Source organism: Protopterus annectens, chromosome 7.part1, assembly GCF_019279795.1.
Source record: "Protopterus annectens isolate FY-2018-M chromosome 7.part1, PAN1.0, whole genome shotgun sequence".
Classification (NCBI taxonomy): Eukaryota; Metazoa; Chordata; order Ceratodontiformes; family Protopteridae; genus Protopterus; species Protopterus annectens.
This window is the reverse complement of record NC_056740.1, coordinates 94,342,222-94,357,137: the sequence shown is the minus strand read 5'-3', so window position 1 is coordinate 94,357,137 and position 14,916 is coordinate 94,342,222. Positions and strand designations below refer to the sequence as shown.

General features: G+C 39.6%; 1 protein-coding gene across 1 annotated transcript in view; it reads right to left on the bottom strand.

Annotated features, from left to right (window-relative positions):
* CHRNA7 (cholinergic receptor nicotinic alpha 7 subunit) overlaps positions 1-14,916 on the bottom strand; it is a 1,595,735-nt gene that overhangs the window by 1,262,852 nt on the left and 317,967 nt on the right. The window lies entirely within an intron of this gene.

The window sequence follows — 14,916 nt, the reverse complement described above, 5'->3', positions numbered from 1 at the left end:
TCAGAATCTTCAAAATTGGAGAAAGGGGCCTCTGGCTGGTCAGTTATGTCTGATTCATCAGCAGAATCATCAGAGGACACTGGCTCAGGGGGCTCTGCCCTAGGTCTCTTCTCTGGGGGCTGAGAGGCCCTGTCAGGGTGAGATTGAGATCCTCTAATTAATGAAATTAAATCTTCTGCCAAAGTAAGCATTTGAGAACTAGAAGAGGGCCTAGTTGAGGGTGGTTTAACAGGCACTGTTTTCTTAGTCTTGGCTGCTTTAGCCCTGGCGAAGGCCTTAATGGACATGGCTGCTGGAGGCCTAGCAGCACCACGTGCTGGGGTAGAGACATCCAAGGGAATGGTGTCTGATAAGTCAGTGGCAGCCACCGTAGTGGATAAAATTTCTGAGGCCAATTCAGGAGTTGTAGCAGGGGCCTCAGCTGTGGAGATAGATTCGGCTGTACCTTGATCAGTTTTCTCGGTTTCGGCCGAAACCGAGACACTCGCGGTTTGCTTAAGCATGGTTTCGGCCGAAACCACGGACCGCGAGTGTCGGTCTTTTTCTTTGCGTTTTTTGGCAGAAAGTGTTGTCGGAGGATCCGACGACATAACGTACGCAAAGTCAGAACCGAAAAACTGTTCTGCAAACTCCGACCGACGCCTAAGCGTTCGTCGGTTGAAAGAAGCGCAGGCTGAACAGGCTGCTACGTCGTGGGCTGGGCCTAAACAAGGCAGACAGTAAGAATGGAAATCTTTATGAGGTATTTGTTTCCCACAGGTTAAACAATTATTAACTTTTCTGACATCGGCTGAGGCAAGAAAGAGTCCCCAACGGGGTACTTAGCTTTAGAAGTCTTCGAAGTAGTATTCGGTAGAAGTAATCTCTGGATCCGACCGACCGGCACTTGCGAACAGCTTCTGCTTGGCGCCGCCGGCAAGAAAGACTGAGGAAAATGGCGTCGGCTGATGCCTTTATACCCGAAGACCAACAGAGATGACGTCGGGTGAAGAGCGACATCAGCCGAAGCCGGACCCGGACTTTGGAATCCGGCCGACTGACGGGCTGCCTGACGACAGGACAACCCAGCTGTTATGACTGCAGATGCATCCATGAAGGACATCATCAAAAATTCAACTTTTTGCAGATGATGTTCTAATTACATCAGCAGGATCTAATTCTTCTATGCAGTCTTTATTTGATAAAATGATGAATTTTAAAAGTATTTCTGGTTTAATATTCAATGAAGAAAAAACTAAAATACTACCTATATATACACGAAAAAATACTCTCATTAGTGATTTTACTAAATATGTACCCAACTCAGGTCAGATAACTTATTTAGGTATAATACTATCTAAAGATATTAAATCTATTATATATAATAACTATAATACCTGTTTTCTTAATATACAAAATCTTTTTAATACCTGGAATAATATGTTTTTTACTATGGAGGAGAGACTTACAATTATTAAAATGATAATATTCCCCAAGATTTTATACTTAATACAATCAATAATACTTTCACCTACAAAATAACTATCAAGAAACTGAATACACTAATGTTAAATTTCTTATGGGCACCTAATAGACCTAGGATTGCATTAAAGAAACATACTAATAGCTGGTCTCAAGGGGTATTTCTTTTCCAGACTTTAATTTATATATTATCTCTTCTATTATAAAAGTTATTACTTTATTAATAGATCGGTCATATGTCGCAAAATGGAAAGATTATTGGGAGCTAATTAGTATGCACTTCATGAAAATCTCCTTAACACATAAAAATATGATTATAAATAACTCCATGTTGTGGTTGCTAAAGGAATTTTGTACTTCACCTATTACACCTAAACATATGGTCTGTTACCCATTAAATATTATTATTAGTTATCGTAACTTTATATTCATGCACCCTAAGTATAGGGAATGGAATTTTATTGTATTCCCTATAATTTATACTCAGGGTATGCTTATGTCATCTACTTCTGAAGGAGCTCATTTAGCTATAGATAATAATCTAAAGTACTGGCATCAGCTGATATCTGATAATAAAGTTAAAAATCTAGATTTCTTAAAACAAGAATTTGATTTAAGAGAAACTTGCTGGTTAGAGGTTCAGATCTTTAGACAACATCTCATTGATAGAATAGATCTAATGTCTATAACAGTTAAAGAATCTATTCCAAAACTGATTGATTACTTGATAATAAATTTACAGCATAAAGTTTCTGATAAAGGTAAACTTTCATATATACATAAAATTATCAGACAAGAAACTTTTTACAATGTAGATTCATACTGGAATTATTTCACCTCTATTAATGGGGACCCACCAACTCAACAAGATAAACAATATATATTGGAATCTGCTTATAGTACTACATCTTCCATTGTCTGGAGACTTTATACATGGAAATTTTTACATAGATCTTTTTATACACCTTTGATGATGAATAAAATTAATAATAAAGATAATCTATGTAAGAGATGTAATGTAGAAATTAATGCTGACTAGGCTCATATGTTTTATGACTGTATGAAGTTGAAAGAATACTGGAAGTCAATTAATGAATTTTTGCAGGCTCTTTTTACAGATAATTTCATTATTTCTAAGTCTCTTATATTATTCAACACATCTGTACCTCAATGTGGTAAAAAGATTAAGCTTCCCTTGTTATGGTCTATCCTAGCAGTGGCTAGGAAAATAATAACTAGAAATTGGATTTCAGATACACCTCCTTCGTTCAATGAATTTAAAAATGTTATGAATATAATGTGTCATATGGAAATAAGCACAATTAGAATGAGAACAACTAGAAAAACATCACATTTTATTGTATGGGATAATTTACAAATTTTGTTAAAAAAATTCTAATTTCAATAGCACAGTATTTTAGTTTAATTAATTGATCTGATTGTAGTGGATGTCTTTGTAAATACTTTAGTTGTTTTGTTGAATATTATAATAATACCTATTTTTAATTATTTGTATAAAATTGTTATGATATTTCTCTTATATGTTAAAACAATAAACTTGTTTTGAAAAAAAGATTTCCCTCAAAGAGGGCCAGTGAAGTGCTCTACTAGACGTGAATGGGAAGTTTGTTCCAGAGTATGGGAAGTCTCCTGTCCTTCCAGCATGTTCTGTTTATTGTGGTAATGAGGTTTAGGTCCCTGGAGAGTGTGGCACTGAGGGACTGGGATTTCTTTAGGGGTAGCATATCTAGCAGCTCTGGGTCAGACATGGCTTTGTAGGTCAAGCAAGGATTTCCTCTAAGTAGGCGATAAGAGACAGAGTATAACTGGAATTATTAGAGTCTGTCCATATAGGACATGTGTCTAAGGCCTAAGATCCTCTTAGTGAGGTATTTTTGTGGCCTTTCCAGTTGTTGTAGGTGTCTAGTGAGGTACATACCAAATGAGGCATTGTATTCTATAATAGGTCTAATGAGGGACGAGTAGAGAGTGATTATGACCTCTTTCTTCCTAGATGAGAAACCTTTTGTAATAAGATGTGCCACATAAAAGGACTTTCTGACTACAGTGGCAATGTGATTATCAAAGGAGAGGTTGCTGTCAACCTGTACCTGTATCCTCAGGTCTCTTATCACACCTTCAGTATTTAGTGGACTACTGCCTATGTGGTAGTTCAGGGGCACTGAATTTTTCCCCAAGGGAATGACAATGCACTTTTTGGCATTGAGCTTAAGGCCATGGTTCTGGCACCAGTCACTGGTATCAGTGAGACATTTTGTAGAATATCTACATCAGTTGGAGAATCAATAATGGCTCCCAGTTTGTAATCATCTGCGAACTTGGTCAGCCAGAGTTCCTTTGTGTTGGCTTGAACTTCAGAGAAGTAGATGTCAAGCAGGAGAGGACCTAGGACTAATCCCTGTGGGACACCACTTGTAACTGGTTAATAGTCAAATTTGGAGTCTGCTACTTTCACAGTCTGGGTTCTATTAGTGAGCCAGTTGGCAACCCATCTTATGACATAGGGGTTTATGCCTAGTTTGGTGAGTCTATCTATGATTCCTGAGTGAAGGATGGTGTCGAGGGCCTTGGCAAGATATATGTAGGCTGTGTGAACTACCTTGCCCTCATACTCAGCTCTGGTGACAGACTCAAAGAAGTCTATCAGGTTGAGCAGGCATGACCTACCTTTCACATACCCAAACTGCATGGGGTCCAAAGTTAGAGATTCCCTATGTCCTTAATTATAAGGTCCATGATGATGCGCTCCATAGCCGTACATATCAGACTCATCGGGCTAATGGGGCAGCAGTTCCCAGGGTCTGTAGTCGCTCCCCCTTTGTGGAGTGGGATGACCATAGCAGTGCACCATTTGGTAGGAACAAAGCCTGAAATGAGGCTGTGATTGAACAGGGTACTCAGGTATGGTGCCAGTTCACTTTGTAGTTCATGTAGAACATAGCCATGGTAGCTGTATTCTTGGCTTTGGACAGTGCATTTTTTTATCTGTGTAGCACTGATAATAGGGACTTGGCATTCCTCAGGTATTGTGATAGGCCATTTAGGGGGTGAAAGGGGGATAAAGTTTGCACTGAACCTGTCAGCAATATTAGTTGGTTGGATCTATATTAGAACATTTAAGTTTCAAAACTTTGAATGTTCTAATATCAACCCCTATTCACCGTACGCTTACAACATCAAACATGCAGAACAGCGAAATTTTTCCTACAGAAAAAAATTGCTGTTCCAAAACACATACACACAGCACAAGCACACCAAACAAACAGCAATCCACACACATACACCAAAAATCTTAAATCTAACCCTACACTAAACTGTACATACACCACTAACTATCCACTTACCTTAGCCCAAACCCTAACCCTAAGGTCCATCACTATCGCACACTCACCTCACCCGCACCCTAACCTTAACTCACCTAACCCTCCCTAACTCTCACGTCCACACATCGCACACATACCTAACCCGCACCCAATCGTACACTTACCCGAACCCGACCCGTAACTTTCCACCATAGCGCTAAAAATAGTGACGCGACAGAAATGGACAACCAAATTCTTTCCCTAGGAAAAAATTTTTTTTTTCTGTATCTTTGTTATTTTCAGCATTCGCTCAATAGGGGTTGATATTAGAACATTCAAAGTTTTGAAACTTCGATGTTTTAATATAGACCCAGTTGGTTCTGTATATGTATTGCCATTGTGCTGTAACTCAGAGCAGATCTGAGAATTGCTATGTAGATTCTTGACATAGCTATAGAATGCCTTGTGGCTGTCTTTAGAATCTGCAGCAATTGTGTTTTCATAGCTAGCTTTAGAGGATTTGATGATGGATCTACATTTTTGCTGAGGCTGACAGGGGAGTTTTTCCAGTCTTGGGACTTCACCCTTTTCTGCAACAGTTTTTTCGTTCTGTTGTAGAGTTTGTTTATAGTGGGGGACCACCAGATTGGTTTCCTTTTTTGGAGGTGAGCATCTTGGCTCATTTTGGTATGGCCCGTTCCATGCACTTGTGTATGTGCTCATACAGTGCATTGGTGTATGATTCAGTCAAGAACTGATTTTCTGTTTACATGGGTGTCCTGAAGTTAGCTACCTCTATTTTTAGAAGTCCAAAATTGGCTTTGGAGAAGTGTTTTACATGGTTTCTTTTGGGGGGTGGGGGCTAGGGTAGGATGTGGATATCCATGGTGATTAGCTTGTGGTCAGATTTGACCAGGGAGGAGCTGATTACTGGTGTAGAGCAATGGTCACCCATGTTAGTAATAACCAAGTCAAGGATGTTTCTACCCCTGGTGGGGGTAAGAATGAGTTGGTCCAGGTCATTGGAATTAATGAATTCCAGAAAATGTTGAACAAGTGTGTTGGTACATGAGTAATTTTCCCAGTTAATGGAGGGGTAGTTAAAGTCTCCCAGTATAAGGGTATTGGGTTGTACCCTAATATTTTCCAGTGTGTTTAAGAATGTGGAATGGGAGTCTTGGGACATGGTGGGGGATCTATATCAGGCTACAACTTAGATTGCTGTTTTACCCAGTGTTAGTTGTACCTGAAGTATCTCTGATGTGTTATGTTGGGCTACTAGTCTGGAGGTGTGTGAACAAGGTCTCAGTCACTGCACAGATGTTGATGTTCTCCATTTTAAGGAGTGCTTCAAGTGAGTGCATTTTGAGATTTAGACTTATAGCTTTGAGTAGCATAACCCTCAGATTTTGTTTGCTTGTAGCTGTTATGATGGTAATTTTGTTTTCAGGACATTACCTAAAAATGCACTATAGGGGTGGCAAGAGCCTTGGCCAGTAATCCAGAATCCATGGGGTGACAAGGGCAGCCCATCTCTGGCCAAGCACTGAGGTCTGTCGATCATGTCATCCCAGGCAGAAAAATACTGGATCCCCTTAGAATGACATGAGAAACGTAGCCAATTGTTGAAGTCAATCATTTTCTGCTTGTACTGTGGTATCATTCTGGGTGATGGTAGGATGCTACTCAGAGCTAGGGTCATAGCTGCCTAAGCTACAAGATCCGAGAGCTTCTCTATGTCACTTTTCATGTAGTCCAGGCAAGTACGTCTCAGGTCATTTACACCAACATGGACAATGACATATTTATACCTGTTGTGGAGTGACCTAAGTGCATGTGTTATGTGGTGGATCCTGGCACCTGACAGGCAGCTGACTGTAACTTTCTCCTTATTCAACCTAGTGAGTGGGACATCAGTGTGTCTTACTATTGAGTCGCCTATGACTAGTGTATTGGGTAAGTTGTTTTGCCTTATGGGCTTTGGTTGAGTGGCAGACTGTTTATGTGAGCTATGTGCCTCATGGTTTGTGCTGTGATCTGGTGGTTGGAAAATTTAATGCTGAAGCGTTTACAGATTTTTATCTCAGACATCAATGAAAGCTGCATTAACTGACTTTAGTATGCTATTAGCCATGTAGTGCCAAAACAATCTCATAAAAAGTTATGGCTGTCATACTAATACATTAAGAACAATTGTGGAGCTCACCTGATGAGGCAGCTTGTGCTGGGAAATGCCATGAACAAGGGACACAAGGTTACCACATTTTTTTTGCTGCCACTACTTTAGGCCTCCTGTAAGTCTCACCCCTATCATACCTCCTCTTGGTTCCTAAATTCTGGTGTCCTTTTTTCTTTTCTTAGGTGATAAGCTGTTGTTCATCCCAGCCACATTGCCAACCAACTCACTACAAAAATAAAGAGCCAGCATCTCCTACATGCTGATGCTGTGTGGGAAAAAAAAACAGCTCAAAAGACAGATTTGTTTTGTCTATATATAAACAGTAAGATAAGTAGGTTTTCATTTTGTGTTCATGTATATTTTACATATCTTTATTGCCTTAAACAGTCTATCATAACACATCACTGGATACAAGCAAGCCTCCATCACCTCCCCCACATTTAATTTGGTTGAAACAGTTTTTCTCTTTTTTCCCCTCCCCCCCTCTCTATCCATATGAGTTTATAACTAAACTATTCTCTCCTTCTTCCCTTTCCTAGTCACTACTGCCTTTGGTTTGTTTTCCCCCTCCCCAGTCCCCAAGACCCTCAAAGTCTTAACTTTCCCTTAACTAACTCACTTTTCTTTTATTTCTGACTATGTATTTCCTATTACTGAAATAACATTACACAACAAACAGTAAAAAGACAAGAAACTGTACAAGAGACACTACTGTTGCCTACTGATTGTTTCTGTGTGCTAAGTATTTTTTGACTTAGTCCTACCCGCTCCATTCCCACTCAGTCCTTTAAGCCCCCCACCCTACCCCCCATTCCCACCCACCCCTTTTACAATTACATAAATAGTAAATGTAACTCCTTCCACCTATCGCATCAACCACTCACCTAATACTTACATATAAATTAGATAATTACCCAACTCCAAGTAGATCAAGATACTCAAACCTATACCATAGCAACTCGTTTTCTACTTCAACAAATATTATAATTTCTCCCAATATACCATTTTTAGAAATATAAACTACTAATTTCATTTTTTCTCTTTTCCTTTCACCTCTGCCTCATACATATTCCAATTTAACATTTATTGTATGCCTTTCTCCTCTCCACTACTCTAGAATACACTACCAAACCTTTTTCAAACTTTTGCTACTTGACCAACCCATACCATCAATATGATTGTCTCATTACACTATGCTATCTTCACAGCTACACTACTTCTGATACTTAGCATACTCATCCATACCACTATTATTAATTATCCTCCACTATCAACTACTACAAAATCATCAACCCAGTCCTTACCATGTAGCATTCCCAGAGATAGTTACTCTAATATAACCTACTTAATCAAAGTTAGTATAACTCACCTCTATAGACCATTTTACCTACCAACATCTAATAAAATAAAAATCACAACATTTGCATGCACTAAATGCACAAATAAAACCCTACTTCTTCATCACATCAAAGTCCAGTCATGTAAACTCCTACAGTGCGGAGATATTCACCCCAACCCTGGACCAGCTTTCACCTTACTCTCCAAACAACTGCTATTAATAACACTTAACATATGTAGCATTAGTAATAAAATCTCAGAATTCCACTCCTGGTTAACACGTCACTCCCCAGATATAGCAGCAATAACTGAATCCTGGCTCAAGTCACATATTTAAGACTCTGAAATAGTCCCAACAGGATACAATATTCTGAGAATCGACAGAAAAAAAGAGGAAAGGTGGAAGGGTAGCACTAATTTATTTCTGCAGATTAATAATTTCCCCCTCTCCAAAATTATCCCTACTTTTGACAAAGCTGAACAAATCTGCATCAGAGTAGTCTACATTCCCACTGGCCAGAATATCCCAGCTCTTGAAGACTTTTTCTATTGGACATTTAAAAATATCTCCAATAAAACTGCCACAATGGGAGATACTAATATTAATTAGCAAAACATGAGCAATAATCCTCCAACTGAAAATATTTACCTCCATAGATTCAGTAAACTCATAAACTTCCCTACCAGACCAAATAGCAAAACTCAATAAGGCTCAACACTATTGGATATTCGTAAACAAGCCCCTAAAATATACTAGCTCGGATGTTCTACCAAACACCTTAAGTGACCACTCACCTGCTTACACCTACAGAGCATCTCCAAGTACATACAAAACCTCTAGAAACTTAACCAATTTCAATCAGCAGGTGTTCAATAATATCCTAAAAAATATAAACTGGTCCCCCTTAAAAATACGCCCCCTAGATGATGCCATAAATTACTTCAGTAAAACTTTCCTGGACATACTCAATAGCCTAGCTCCTTTACACACCAAAATGATTAATTCAAACCCTGCACCTTGGTTTACCAATCCCACCAAACTAACACTCCTAGCTAGAGACAAAGCTTGGAAAATCTGGTGAAAAACCAAAGATGGACTAGATCATCTAAAATTTAAACAGCTCTGAAACAAAGCAAAAAAAAAAATGCCAGATACCCAACATTACTGCAGCACAGGTTAAAGCTACATTATCCAAGATCAAGAATACAGCTTTCATGGGACCTGATAATATCCCTGGCTGCGTTCTACATGAACTACAAAGTGACCTGGCACCACATCTGTGTGCCCTGTTCAGTCACAGACTGACCTCAGGCTTTGCCCCTACCAAATGGCGCACTGCTACAGTCATTCCTCTCCATAAAAGGGGAGCAACTACAGACCTTGGAAACTATTGTCCAATTAGCCTGATTAGTCTGATATGTAAAGCTATGGAGAGCATCATCATGGATCTGATTAATAAAAATATAGGAAATCTCCAAACTCTAGACCCCATGCAATTTGGCTTTGTGAAAGGGAGGGCATGTCTGCTCACCCTGGTTGACTTCTTTGAGTCAGTCACCAAGCCTGTGGATGAAGGTAAGGCAGTGCATACAGCCTACCTCAATTTGGTCAAGGCCTTTGATACCATTGCCGACTCAGGAATTATTGATAGACTCAACAAACTAGGCAGCGGCCCCTATTTCACTAGGTAGGTTGCAAATTTGATCACAGATAGAACAGACAGTGTGAAAGTAGCAGACTCCAAGTCAGACTGCTGACCAGTCACAAGTGGAGTCCCACAGGGGTTAATCCTGGGTCCTCTCCTGTTCAGCATCTACTTCTCAGAAGTCTAGGCCAGCACAAAGGGACTCTGGTTGATGATGTATGAAGACAACTGCAAGCTGGGAGTCATTATTAACTCCCCAAGTGATGCAGACATCCTACAGAAAGTCCTCACTGAGACCAATGACTGGTGTCGAAACCATGGCCTTAAGCTTAATACCAAAAAATGTTTCATCATCCCCTTTGGTAAAAACTCAGTTCCCATTAACTACCACATCAATGGGAGCCCACTGAACATTGAAGGTGTTATAAGAGAGCTGGGGATGCAGGTTGAGATCAACCTCTCCTTCAACCACCACATTGCCACTGTGGTCAGAAAGTCCTTCTATGTGGCACATCTCATTACCAAGGGTTTTGCATCCAGGAAGAAAGAGGTCATTGTCTCTCTCTACTCTTCCCTCATTAGACCAATCATCAAGTATAATGCCCCATTTAGCATGTACCTCACTACATACTTGCAACAGCTGGAGAGGCCACAGAAGTTCCTTACGAGGTGGATCCTAGGCATTAAACACGTGTCCTACATGGACAGACTCAAAAGATTCCAGCTATTCTCTGTCTCATATGGCCTACTTAGAGGTGATCTCTGCTATACTTACAAAGCCATGTCTGACCCAGCTCTGTTAGAAATGCTACATCTAAAGAAATTTCAATCCCTCTGCACCACACACTCCAGAGACTTCAACCTCATTACCACAATGAACAGAACATGATGGAGGGACAGGTTCCTCACCCAAAGACTGCCCATGCTCTGGAATAGACTTCCCATACATGTCAAGCAGAGCACATTGCTGACCCTCTTCAAGAGAAATCTTGATGAGTGGATGTGTAATAGAAAGTTTACCCCCGGGATCACACCAGTGGCTCTACTTGACAGAGGCACTGGGAACTAAAGTCGGGCAACACAATGCCAGGGCACTTCTATGGAATAGGCTTGTAAAGGCTCCAAGGCCATTAGCCTAGTACACATCTATGATCCTATGAACCTATGCAAAGCTCCTAGGAATCACCATAGACAACAAACCCACCTTTGAACAACATATATCTGCTGCAATAAAAAAAACATGTATCAAACTAGGTAAACTTTACAATCACAAACAATTTATGGATACTTCCACTAGAATAACCCTTGCTAATGCCCTCCTATTCTTACTAACCCTTATTAATACCCTCCTACTTCCTAACTTTCTTTATGCAGGCCCTATTGTCACTAATCTCCACATAACTCTCCTGAACAAACTTCAATCATGTTATCATAGAATTGTCAAATTTGCCACCAGGGTATCTTATCGCACCCACCATTGTGATGCTCTACACAAACTCAGCTGGTTACAATTTCCTCACTACCTTAACCTAGTACAACTGTCTATGGCTCATAAAATAATATACAACCCAGAGAGCTGTCCTGCTTTAAAATTTATCTTGGTATCTTACACCCCATCTAGAAACCTTCGCTCTACTAACAAAATCCTCCTGTAAGTACATAAACCCACAAAAAGATCCAGCCAGAGCGTATACTTTCATGTTAATACTAAAGCATGAAATGCTTTGCCACTCACAATTTGCAGCATCGAATCCCTAAATATTTTCAAACTAATATTACAAAAACACTTTCTCAAAACTCACTTATTTCCTTGCTCTCTAACAAGTGTACCTTAACTTCACAGTTACCTCCATCCACCTTCCATTCCTATTTAACTCTCTTTGTCCTTCTCAGAAATCCTCCTCTAATCCCAGTCAACAAAACTGATGGCGGGTCCTCTACTTAACCATTATCATGTAAGCTTGCAAAAAGTACCCTCTGCCACTATTCCATCATAAACTCCTCTGCCACTAACCTATTCTAACTTCAGTATAGACCTGGATAATTCATACTAATACACTTACACAATTACTATACCTCTCTACTGCATTAACCTACAACCTTCATTTCACCCCCCCCCCCACCAATCCATCACCTATGTCCACATTTCTACTAACCTTAAGTTTAATCAAACCAAATATTTAGCACATTTTTTTTCTTTCTTTTAACACAATGATATCTATTTCTCCAAATTTTCATTTATGTTTCAAGTATTGTGAATGGAAAACATCCTAGTATAAAGTATTAAATCTCAGACAAATGTGATACAAATGTATGATGTTCAATAATTTTGATTAAGGCTACATATACTTTTTATTACTTATACTTTGTACGATGGAGCTTTTCTCTCTGGACCTTCACTGAAAAGGGGTCTGTGACCCAGTCAGACTATCCTGGTCACCAAATGTCAATCAATCAATAATAAATAAATAAATAGATAGATAAATATTCCATGCTAGGAGGGTCTCCCCACTGGAAGAGCCCCTACACACAGGGCGCTGCAATGTCTATGAATATGTACTTCAGGACTGTGATGTGCCAGCAGTTTAAAGTGGAATGGTAGCTGGGTAAGTGAGCAGCTATCATACTGCAACATGTGCGGTTGTCCATAGCATTAAGTTCCTTCTTGTATGCTGACAGCAAAGTTGGGCTAGGCAGGCAGTGGGGCAAACTTTGAGTATGTCTCCACTCTGGTCTCATAAGGTGGTCATGCCTCCTCTGTCCTGACAGTATTATCTCTCTGAGGTCTGGCCTGCACCAGAACTCTACTAGAGAGTTGCACAACATGCTCCTATTCCACAGGAGAGGCACATCTATTCCATCTACTTTACTCTAAACCACCTAATCCAGTAACAAAACTTGGGTCACAAGGGCAGTAGTCACACTTTATCTCTGTAAGCCATTGAAGAGGCTCAGGATATCATATCCTGACAACAAGTTACTTTGTTTGGTGCCATTCTAAGAATAACTTATCAGGAAGCCTTTCAGCTAAGACCATTAATTAAGAGGTCTACTTACGAAGAATTCGATTGTCTTGGATGAATCTTAAATGTGTAATGTACTTCCATACATCAAAGCCTGATCAGGAAATGGGAAAGTACTGACTTTTTCTTAGATTGGGATAAAAGTCTATGCGAAATTGTGATTCACCAATTTAAAGGTCACCAAATGTCAATCAATCAATAATAAATAAATAAATAGATAGATAGATAGATAGATAGATAGATAGATAGATAGATAGATAGATAGATAAATATTCCATGCTAGGAGGGTCTCCCACTGGAAGAGCCCCTACACACAGGGTACTGCAATGTCTATGAATATGTACTTCAGGACTGTGATGTGCCAGCAGTTTAAAGTGGAATGGTAGCTGGGTAAGTGAGCAGCTATCATACTGCAACATGTGTGGTTGTCCATAGCATTAAGTTCCTTCTTGTATGCTGACAGCAAAGTTGGGCTAGGCAGGCAGTGGGGCAGGATTTGAGTATGTCTCCACTCTGGTCTCATAAGGTGGTCATGCCTCCTCTGTCCTGACAGTATTATCTCTCTGAGGTCTGGCCTGCACCAGAACTCTACTAGAGAGTTGCACAACATGCTCCTATTCCACAGGAGAGGCACATCTATTCCATCTACTTTACTCTAAACCACCTAATCCAGTAACAAAACTTGGGTCACAATGGCAGTAGTCACACTTTATCTCTGTAAGCCATTGAAGAGGCTCAGGATATCATATCCTGACAACAAGTTACTTTGTTTGGTGCCATTCTAAGAATACCTTATCAGGAAGCCTTTCAGCTAAGACCATTACTTAAGAGGTCTACTTAGGAAGAATTTGGTTGTCTTGGATGAATCTTAAATGTGTAATGTACTTCCATACATTAAAGCCTGATCAGGAAATGGGAAAGTACTGACTTTTTCTTAGATTGGGATAAAAGTCTATGCGAAATTGTGATTCACCAGCTTCAGTCTTTGTCTTATTGAAAGAAAAGATTTTATGTTTTCCATACAGACACCAGAAAATGAAAGGAATACCAGATACTCATGGTGCTAAGGAAGATGCATACAGAAAGGGATAAGTCAATGCAACTTAATTCTGCCACTCCTTACATTTTTCTCTCCAAATTAGCAGATGTGGATGTGTCTAGCTCTCACATAAGAAAGAATAGTAGACAGGTCTGCATGACTGTCTCAAGGTATTTAAACAGCTCTGAGAAATGTAGCTGCTAAATTCATAAGACTGAAAGATAGCTCACAGGAAGTGTAAATCACTGCTTTGAAGAAAGTGATGGTACAATTTAGTTCTCAGAAATAAGTTACTGTCAAGTATATGACTTGGACCTTGTTTTTGTAAATGGCCACACCTTCATTGCTTCAGGAAACATGAAATTCTACAGGCGTATATGCTAAAAGGCCAGGATAAAGTGCACAGGACAAAAGCATTGAAGCAATATGATCCCAAGACAGCATTCATTTTAAAGGTATTTATGAGATTCATAACCTCTCTGCTTGCATACCATTTCCATATTATCACTGGTATAACAAAGCCAAAACACCAAATTGGTAGAGTTTGTCAAAACTAGCCTAATGGCTCACAAGTAAAGTAGGAAAGAGAGACAAAGTATTAGAATAGGTATGCCCATCTCTGTGATATAGGCGAATAAAGCCAGACCATGGCCAACATAAGCACTGGCTTAGGTGCTGGAAGAACTATGCAAAAAGCATTGAGAAAGAGAACAGTACATGCTTGTTCACTTATCATAGGGGAAAGGACAGGTGGTTTTGCTTTGCTGAATACCACCATGCAAAGATGACTAAGGAATTACATACCTCTCAACTTCTTCCCTCTAGAATTCTGAACAAAGCCAAAAATAATGGAGAGACAAAGGCTCAAAGTCATGGGTGATTTTTTTTTAATCATTACCCCAGTTTA